This window comes from Triticum aestivum, chromosome 5A (genome assembly GCF_018294505.1).
Source record: "Triticum aestivum cultivar Chinese Spring chromosome 5A, IWGSC CS RefSeq v2.1, whole genome shotgun sequence".
In the NCBI taxonomy this organism is placed as follows: Eukaryota; Viridiplantae; Streptophyta; class Magnoliopsida; order Poales; family Poaceae; genus Triticum; species Triticum aestivum.
Genome location: NC_057806.1, coordinates 685,088,219 through 685,099,592, shown reverse-complemented (window position 1 = coordinate 685,099,592; position 11,374 = coordinate 685,088,219).

The window sequence follows — 11,374 nt, the reverse complement described above, 5'->3', positions numbered from 1 at the left end:
GCCCCAACCGGGGGAACGAGCGCCTCCGCGAAGGAGGACAACCAGGGAGAAGAATCTGACATTCCCTCTTCCCGGGGAAGGAAGAGGACCTCCTTTGAAGATCCGGAAACAAAGGTTTCCAAATGAGGGAAGAAATCTTCGCCAGAGGGTCCTGCCCCGGGGGGTACCCTTGCCGCACAGTGTCCGCAAGGGAATCAGCCCTCTACCGAGCTGTAAGTAATCAAAAAGTACTTGGTAGTGAAAATATCCTACCTTACTTCTGAAGACAATAACCAAAGCTTATATCTTGTAGTTCAGATCGTAGCCCTTATCGACAGAGTTCGTCTTCGGGGGATCTTCTTCCGGAGATGATGGAGAGTGAAACACCTTCCCCTGCCACCCCGCCTCATGAGGCGGGCGACCCTGAAGTGTCATCGTGGAAGGTTTCTCCTGATCCGCCAAGGCCAGGGGGTAATCCCTTAGCCACCCGGAGTCCTCAGTATTCGGCTCCTAAAGAGAGCAACAACAAGAGTCCGGAACCGTATAGTGTGCGGTCGGACGCACTGAAGGATCTTCTGGAGCAAGCGGCCATCTCAGAAGCGCATCGTACGCTAATGAGTACGGTAGTTGAAAGGATTTCATCCGCTGAAAGCGGATTGCATGAAGCTTTTATGAGTCTGCTGAAAGGCTTTGAGGTACGTGACATAGTGTATGTTTTTGACAGTACTGCACACGTTAGGTGTGCCCTATGCAGATAGTATCCCCCAAGACTCTGGTTGTCATCGAAAATGGCGGCAAACAGAGGATCATAGTCTCAGGTAATAACTAGACCGCCTTTATGTGCAGGTGGCTGAAGCTCCGGTGGCTAGCCGGACTGATGGGTTTGCCGAGCTAAAGCGGCAACTTGATGCGGCAGATGCCGACATCGTGCTTGTCAACAAGCGGCTTGACGAGGCACAGGGTAAGTGATTTCTTCGGTGATCAACGCATAGTAAGAGGAGCAGGATGCCAATATCTTTAATATGTTGTGACTGCAGATGGATCTGTGATAACCCACAAGTATAGGGGATCGCAACAGTTTTCGAGGGTAGAGTATTTAACCCAAATTTATTGATTCGACACAAGGGGAGCCAAAGAATATTCTCAAGTATTAGCAGCTGAGTTGTCAATTCAACCACACCTGGAAACTTAGTATCTGCAGCAAAGTGTTTAGTAGCACATTAATATGATAGTGGTGGTAACGGCAACAAAAGTAAAGACAGCAAAAGTAATGTTTTTGGTATTTTGTAGTGATTGTAACAGTAGCAGCGGGAAAGTAAATAATCGTAAACCAGTATATGGAAAACTCGTAGGCACCGGATCAGTGATGGATAATTATGCCGGATGCGGTTCATCATGTAACAGTCATAACATAGGGTGACACAGAACTAGCTCCAGCTCGTCAATGTAATGTAGGCATGTATTCCGTATATAGTCATACGTGCTTATGGAAAAGAACTTGCATGACATCTTTTGTCCTACCCTCCCGTGGCAGCGGGGTCCTATTGGAAACTAAGGGATATTAAGGCCTCCTTTTAATAGAGAACCGAAACAAAGCATTAACACATAGTGAATACATGAACTCCTCAAACTATGGTCATCACCGGGAGTGGTCCCGATTATTGTCACTTTGGGGTTGCCGGATCATAACACATAGTAGGTGACTATAGACTTGCAAGATAGGATCAAGAACTCACATATATTCATGAAAACATAATAGGTTCAGATCTGAAATCATGGCACTCGGGCCCTAGTGACAAGAATTAAGCATAGCAAAGTCATAGCAACATCAATCTCAGAACATAGTGGATACTAGGGATCAAACCCTAACAGAACTAACTCGATTACATGATAAATCTCATCCAACCCATCACCGTCCTGCAAGCCTATGATGGAATTACTCACGCACGATGGTGAGCATCATGAAATTGGTGATGGAGGATGGTTGATGACGATGACGACGACGAATCCCCCTCTCCGGAGCCCCGAACGGACTCCAGATCACCCCTCCCGAGAGGTTTTAGGGCTTGGCGGCGGCTCCGTATCGTAAAACGCGATGATTTCTTCTCTATGATTTTTTTCTCTCCGAAAGCAAATATATAGAGTTGGAGTTGGCGCCGGAGGGTTTCGAGGGGGCCCACGAGGTAGCGGGGCACGCCCTAGGGGGGGCGCCCCCCACCCTCATGGAAAGGGTGTGGGCCCCCTGGTCTTCATATTTGGCAAGGATTTTTTATTATTTTTTTCTAAGGTATTCCGTGGAGTGTCAGGACTTTCCGAGAATATTTGCTTTCTGCACATAAAACAACACCAAGGTAATTCTGCTGAAAATAGCGTCAGTCCAGGTTAGTTCCATTCAAATCATACAAGTTAGAGTCCAAAACAAGGGCAAAAGTGTTTGGAAAAGTAGATACGACGGAGACGTATCAACTCCCCCAAGCTTAAACCCTTGCTTGTCCTCAAGCAATTCAGTTGACAAACTGAAAGAAAGAAAGAAAAACTTTTACAAACTCTGTTTGCTCTTGTTGTTGTAACTATGTCAAGCCAGCATTCAAGTTTTCAGCATAGATCATAACTAACCACATTTGAAATAATCCTCGGGTCTCACAGTTACTCGTATCAATAGCATAATCAACTAGCAAGTCATAATGATAAATCTCGGATGACAACACTTTCTCAAAACAATCATAATATGATATAACAAGATGGTATCTCGCTAGCCCTTTCTGAGACCGCAAAACATAAATGCAGAGCACCTTTAAAGATCAAGGACTGACTAGACATTGTAATTCATGGTAAAAGAGATCCAATCATAGTCATACCCAACATAGATTAATAGTGATGAATGCAAATGACGGCTGTGCTCTCCAGCTAGTGCTTTTTAATAAGAGGGTGATGACTCAGAATAAAAGTAAATGGATAGGCCCTTCGCAGAGGGAAGCAGGGATTTGTAGAGGTGCCAGGGCTCGGTTTTGAAATAGAGATAAATTTTATTTTGAGCGGTATACTTTCATTGTCAACGTAACAACTAAGAGATGGCGATATCTTCCATGCTAAACACATTATAAGCGGTTCCCAAACAGAATGGTAAAGTTTATACTCCCCCTCCACCAACAAGCATCAATCCATGGCTTGCTCGAAACAACGAGTGCCTCCAACATGCATCAAGTCCCAGGGGGAGTTTTGTTTGCAATTAATTTTTATTTAGTTTGCATAAAGCATGGGACTGGGCATCCCGGTGACCAGCCATTTTCTCGTGAGTGAGGAGCGGAGTCCACTCCTCTTGAGAATAACCCGCCTAACATGGAAGATAAGGACAACCTTTGTTGATACATGAGCTATTCGAGCATACAAAACAGAATGTTTATTTGAAGGTTTAGAGTTTGGCACATACAAATTTACTTGGAACGGCAAGTAAATACCACATATAGGAAGGTATAGTGGACTCATCTGGAATAACTTTGGGGGTTTAAGGGATTGGATGCACAAGCAGTATTCCCGCTTAGTACAGGTGAAGGCTAGAAAAAGACTGGGAAGCGACCAACTAGAGAGCGACAACGGCCATGTACATGCATTAAAATTAATAAACATTGGATGCAAGCATGAGTAGGATATAATCCACCATGAACATAAATATCATGAAGGCTATGTTGATTTTGTTTCAACTACATGCGTGAACATGTGCCAAGTCAAGTCACTTAAATCATTCAAAGAAGGATACCACCCCATCATACCACATCATAGTCATCTCAATAGCATGTTGGCACACAAGGTAAATCATTATAACTCATAGCTAATCAAGCATGTCACAAGCAACTATGATCTCTAATTGTCATTGCAAACATGTTTATTCATAATAAGCTGAATCAAGAACGACGGGCTCATCATATTTACAAAAACAAAAGAGGTCGAGTTCATACCAACTTTTCTCATCTCAGTCAGTCCATCATATATCATCATAATTGCCTTTCACTTGCACGACCGAACGGCGGGAATAATAATAAGAGTGCACGTGCATTGGACTAAGCTGGAATCTGCGAGCATTCAACAAACAGGAGAAGACAAGGCAATATGAGCTCTGGGTTAAATCAACAATAATGCATATAAGAGCCACTTCAACGATTTAATTATGGTCTTCTCCTGCTGACCCCCAAAGAAAAGAAAATAAAATAAAACTATTTACATGGGAAATCTCCCAACAAGCAAAAGAAGAGCGGGAAATATTTTTTTGGGTTTTCTTTTTAATTACTACTACAGCAGGAAAGTAAATTACTACTATTTTTTGTTTTTCTTAAGGTTTACTAAACACACAAGAAGAAAGCAGGAAAAGGAAAATAAACTAGCATGGATATTACAGTGAAAAAGTATGAGCACCGACATCTAGCAACGAGTGTGTGTGAACATAAATGTAATGTCGGTGAGAAATACATACTCCCCCAAGCTTAGGCTTTTGGCCTAGGTTGGTCTATGGCCACGGCTGGCCTGGCGGATATCCATAATAATAGTTGTTGGGGTCGTACTGTGATGAGGAGGAATAGTTGGGATCATACTGTTGTGTAGCGGTTATCGCCTGCTGAGCTGCAGCGTGGAGTCGAGCTGCCTCCGCTCTCCTCTCGTACTCTTCTACCTCCTCTCTGGTAATAACATATCTTCCTTTTGTCTGTGAATCAAAGAAGGCAGGAGCAGGGAGAGTAATACGGAAAACACGTCGTTTATCAAAAATTAAGCGATATAAGAGAGGAGATTCAGGCCTCTCGACAAACTGATGCGAAGCCATAGAGTTATAATCTAAATATGCATGAGGCAACTCCATATCACCCTCACGAATGTCTATTTCAAGAAAATGAGCTAAGCGGGTTGCGTAAATTCCTCCAAAGAAATCTCCATTATGTCTATTATGATGCAACCTACGAGCTACAATGGCTCCCATATGATAAGATTGGTCTCCTAACACATCACTCCTAAGAATGCTAAGATCAGGGACACACATGTGACATGCTTCATCCTTAGCATTTATGCATCTACCAATAAAGAGAGCAAAATAATGTATAGTAGGAAAGTGAATGCTCCGTATGGTAGCCTGCGTTATGTCTCTGGATTCCCCCACAATTATACTAGCAAGAAAGTTTCTAAATTCAGATTTAGGGGGATCCCTAATACTGCCCCATGATGGAAGTTTGCACGCAAGAGTGAAATCCTCTAAGTCCATTCTATAAGATTTATCATAAAGATCAAACATGACTGAAGGAGAATTACGCGAAGATGAATACTCAAACCTCCTCACAAATGAACTTGTGAGATCATGATACAGGGGGCATTTGTTGGCCTCAAATTCCTCAAGACCGGCATTGCACAAATATGCTTTGAATTCTTCTTTAATTCCCGCACGGTCCATAAAATTTTCTGACGGCCATTCGCAAGGCCGTACTGGAGCGTCTCTTGGTGGATCCTCGTCAGCATCGCGCATAGCAATTCTGGGTCCTTGCTTCTTAGAGGAACCACCTTGGAACATCTTCCTAAACATATTGTTTTTCTCTGAAAAATTCTGAAATTTTTAGTAACTTCAAAATAAAAGTGAACCAACTTCAATAAAACTGGTAGCAACTACTCCTACAAGCGCGCAGAGCCCATATCAAGCATTAGAACTACTTGGAACCATATAAATTTGACATGCAAGCTCAAGAACATGGTCACCTATGCAGCACAAATTTGCAAAGAATAAAGCACTAGAACAAAAACTAATTGGACCAACGGAGGAGTCACATACCAAGGAACAATCTCCCCAAGCAGTTTTGCGAGAGGTGCTTTGAGCAAGGAGATCAAAAATCGTAGCAAAAGTGGCTAGAACTCGTGCTTGAGTTGGTTTTTCGGGTTTGTGTGAGATAGAGGAAGAAGATGGGTGCTGGGATAAGTGGAGGAGGGCCACCATGGGCCCATGAGGCAGGGGGCGCGCCCTATAGGGGGGGCGCCCACCACCCTCGTGACCAGGTGGCAGCTCCTCCCGCGGTAATTTTTGCACAGTAAATTCTCAAATATTCCCGAAAAAATCATATTAAATTGGCATGGCATTCTGAGGACTTTTATTTTCGGGATATTTTTATATTACACGGATAAGCCAGGAAACAGTCAGAAAAAAAATACTATTTTTACTTTATTTCTACTAATTAACAGAAAATATAAAGAGGGTACAAAAGGTTGTGCTTCTAGTTTCATCCATCTCATGCTCATCAAAAAGAATCCACTAACAAGGTTGATCAGGTCTTGTTAACAAACTCATTCCGATAATCATGAAACCGGAGAAATTTCGAATAACACTAAGTTACCTCAATGGGGATATGCACATCCCCAATAATAAGAATATCATATTTCTTCTTGACAGTTGGTAGAGGAAATTCAAAACCTCCAAATATAATCGATGGAATTTTTCCAATAGAGTTGATACTATGAACTTGAGGTTGTTTCCTCGGAAAGTGTACCGTATGCTCATTACCATTAACATGAAAAGTGACATTGCCTTTGTTGCAATCAATAACAGCCCCTGCAGTATTAAGAAAAGGTCTTCCAAGAATAATAGACATACTATCATCCTCGGGAATATCTAGAATAACAAAGTCCGTTAAAATAGTAACATTTGCAATCACAACGGGCACGTCCTCACAAATACCGACAGGTATAGCAGTTGATTTATCAGCCATTTGCAAAGATATTTCAGTAGGTGTCAACTTATTCAAGTCAAGTCTACGATATAAAGAGAGAGGCATAACACTAACACCGGCTCCAAGATCACATAAAGCAGTTTTAATATAATTTCTTTTAAAGGAGCAAGGTATAGTAGGTACTCCGGGATCTCCAAGTTTCTTTGGTATTCCACCCTTAAAAGTATAATTAGCAAGCATAGTGGAAATTTCAGCTTCCGGTATCTTTCTTTTCTTAGTAATGATATCCTTCATATATTTAGCATAAGGATTTGTTTTGAGCACATCAGTTAATCGCATACGTAAAAAGATAAGTCTAATCATTTCAGCAAAGTGCTCAAAATCCTCATCATCCTTCTTCTGGGATGGTTTCGGAGGAAAAGGCATGGGTTTCTGAACCCAAGGTTCTCTTTCTTTCCCGTGTTTCCTAGCAACAAAGTCTCTTTTATCATAACGTTGATTCTTTGATTGTGGGTTATCAAGATCAATAGCAGGTTCAATTTCTACATCATTATCATTTCTAGGTTGAGCATCATCATGAACATCATCATTAATATTTTTACTAGGTTCATGTTCATTACCAGATTGTGTTTCAGCATCAGACATAGAAATATCATTTGGATTATCAGGTGGTTCAGCAATAGGTTCACTAGAAGTTTGCACAGTTCTATCATGTTTCTTTTTCTTCTTTTTAGAAGAACTAGGTGCATCAATATTATTTCTCCGAGAATCTTGCTCGATTCTTTTAGGGTGGCCTTTAGGATACAAAGGTTCCTGAGTCATTCTACCAGTTCTAGTAGCCAATCTAACAGCATAATCATTTTTCTTACTATTCATTTCATGGAGCAATTCTTTTTGAGCTTTAAGTACTTGTTCTACTTGAGTGGTAACCATAGAAGCATGTTTGCTAACAAGTTTAAGTTCACCTCTAATATTAGCCATATAATCACCCAAGTATTTAATTATATTGGAATCATATTTCAATTGTCTACCAAAATAAGCATTGAAATTTTCTTGTTTGACAATAAAATTATCAAACTCATCAAAGCATTGCCTAGCAGACTTATAGTAAGGGATATCACCTTCATCAAATCTATAGAGAGAATTTACCTTTACTACCTGTGTCGGGATATCGGGAGGTTCCTCAATGAATAAAGGATTAAGATCATATACTTCGTCAACAGGCGATATATTAAGACCATGTATTTCTTCAATAGGAGGTAAATTCTTAACATCTTCAGCTTTAATACCTTTTTCTTTCATAGATTTCTTTGCCTCTTGCATATCTTCGGGACTGAGAAATAGAACACCTCTCTTCTTCGGAGTTGGTTTAGGAATAGGCTAAGTAATTGGAGCGGGAGCTGGCTCAGGAGCTAGCTCAGGAGGTGCCCAATTATTTTCATTTGTCAACATATTATTCAATAGAATTTCAGCTTCATCCGGTGTTCTTTCCCTGAAAAGAGAACCAGCACAACTATCCAGGTAATCTCTGGAAGCATCGATTAGTCCATTATAAAAGATATCAAGTATTTCAGGTTTCTTAAGAGGATGATCAGGCAAAGCATTAAGTAACTTGAGAAGCCTCCCCCAAACTTGTGGGAGACTCTCTTCTTTAATTTGCACGAAATTGTATATTTCCCTCAAAGCAGCTTGTTTCTTATGAGCAGGGAAATATTTAGCAGAGAAGTAATAAATCATATCCTTGGGACTACGCACACAACCAGGATCAAGAGAATTAAACCATATCTTAGCATCACCCTTTAATGAGAACGGAAATATTTTGAGTAAATAGAGGTAACGTGATCTCTCATTATTAGTGAACAGGGCAGCGATATCATTTAACTTAGTAAGATGTGCCACAACAGTTTCAGATTCATAGCCATAGAAAGGATCAGATTCAACCAAAGTAATTATATCTGGATCAACAGAGAATTCATAATCCTTATCAGGAACACAGATAGGTGAAGTTGCAAAAGCAGGATTAGGTTTCATTTTATCTCTAAGTGATTCTTTGTTCCATTTAATCAATAACCTCTTAAGCTCGTATCTATCTCTACAGGCTAAAATAGCTAAAGAAGAATCTTTATCAAAAAGATAACCTTCAGGAATAACAGGCATATTTTCATCATCACTATCATCATCGTATTCAGTTTCATCAATTTCTCTTTCTCTAGCCCTAGCAATTTGTTCTTCAAGAAATTCACTAAGGGGCACAGTAGTATCAGGCATAGAAGCAGTTTCATCATAAGTACCATGCATAGTAGAAGTGGCATCATCAATAACATGCGACATATCAGAACGAATAGCAGAAGCAGGTTTAGGTGTCGCTAACTTACTCATAACAGAAGGTGAATCAAGTGCAGAGCTAGATGGCAGTTCCTTACCTCCCCTCGTAGTTGAGGGATAGATCTTGGTTTTTGGATCTCTCAAGTTCTTCATAGTGTCCAGCAGATATAAATCCCAAGTGACTCAAAGAATAGAGCTATGCTCCCCGGCAACGGCGCCAGGAAAAGGTCTTTATAACCCACAAGTATAGGGGATCGCAACAATTTTCGAGGGTAGAGTATTTAACCCAAATTTATTGATTCGACACAAGGGGAGCCAAAGAATATTCTCAAGTATTAGCAACTGAGTTGTCAATTCAACCACACCTGGAAACTTAGTATCTGCAGCAAAGTGTTTAGTAGCACAGTAATATGATAGTGGTGGTAACGGCAACAAAAGTAAAGACAACAAAAGTAATGTTTTTGGTATTTTGTAGTGATTGTAACAGTAGCAGCGGGAAAGTAAATAAGCGTAAACCAGTATATGGAAAACTCGTAGGCACCGGATCAGTGATGGATAATTATGCCGGATGCGGTTCATCATGTAACATTCATAACATAGGGTGACACAGAACTAGCTCCAGTTCGTCAATGTAATGTAGGCATGTATTCCGTATATAGTCATACGTGCTTATGGAAAAGAACTTGCATGACATCTTTTGTCCTACCCTCCCGTGGCAGCGGGGTCCTATTGGAAACTAAGGGATATTAAGGCCTCCTTTTAATAGAGAACCGGAACAAAGCATTAACACATAGTGAATAGATGAACTCCTTAAACTATGGTCATCACCGGGAGTGGTCCCGATTATTGTCACTTTAGGGTTGCCGGATCATAACACATAGTAGGTGACTATAGACTTGCAAGATAGGATCAAGAACTCACATATATTCATGAAAACATAATAGGTTCAGATCTGAAATCATGGCACTCGGGCCCTAGTGACAAGCATTAAGCATAGAAAAGTCAGAACATAGTGGATACTAGGGATCAAACCCTAACAGAACTAACTCGATTACATGATAAATCTCATCCAACCCATCATCGTCCAGCAAGCCTATGATGGAATTACTGACGCACGGCGGTGAGCATCATGAAATTGGTGATGGAGGATGGTTGATGATGACGACGGCGACAAATCCCCCTCTCTAGAGCCCTGAACGGACTCCAGATCAGCCCTCCCGAGAGGTTTTAGGGCTTGGCGGCGGCTCCGTATCGTAAAACGCGATGATTTCTTCTCTCTGATTTTTTTCTGTCCGAAAGCAAATATATAGAGTTGGAGTTGGCGTCGGAGGGTTTCCAGGGGGCCCACGAGGTAGGGGGCGCGCCCTAGGGGGGGCGCCCCACCCTCGTGGAAAGGGTGTGGGCCCCCTGGTCTTCATATTTGGCGAGGATTTTTTATTATTTTTTCCTAAGGTATTCCGTGGAGTTTCAGGACTTTCCGAGAATATTTGCTTTCTGCACATAAAACAACACCAAGGTAATTCTGCTAAAAACAGCGTCAGTCCAGGTTAGTTCCATTCAAATCATACAAGTTAGAGTCCAAAATAAGGGCAAAAGTGTTTGGAAAAGTAGATACGACAGAGACGTATCAATCTGCCACCGTGGAGAACCTTCGGGCAGAGCTTGCCTGGGCCAAGGAACAAGGAAGGAATAGTGATGCGGCCGCTCTAAGGGCGGTCGAAGAGCTGCGGGCCGAACAGTTCGCGCATCACCAGAGCAAGGAAAGGATAGCCAAGATGGCCATTGAGTTGAAAGATGCCACTGACCGTTACCAGCTTCTTGAAGAAGAAAGCCGAGCAAGGGCGACGGACCTAGAGAAGGCCATGGTAGTAGCCAAGGAAGCCCGCTCTAAAATCAGAACGATGAAGGAGGAGCTGCATCAAGCTGCGGATATCGTGGCTGGGAAGCCCTTCTTGTTGCGGACTAAGTTCGGAGATCCGAAGTATGCTCCTCTTGATCAACTATGGAGTTCTGCGGACGCCTATGTGGATTTGGCGGCAAGTGTTGCTGATGCGGCCGAGTACTTCAAGGATCAAGGAGATCGCGAAGTGGAAAAGCTGTTCTGGTCACAGTTCCATGCTCCAGTGCGTCCGCTGCTGCTGAATGAGCAAATGGATGAGTGGGCCAAGCTCCATAGGTTGTCCGGACTCGCCATGAGGTCCGTTGTGGATCATCTGTGGCCGGGAGGGCCAAGGCCGAATAGTTACTTTAGTTTGGTGCAACAATTCCTTGGTGATGTGCCGCCCATTGATGCTATGAAGAGGTCGGCGTGCATAGAGGGTGCGCGGATGGCCTTTGCCCGTGTCAAGACATACTGGGCAAAGATGGAGGCCACCACT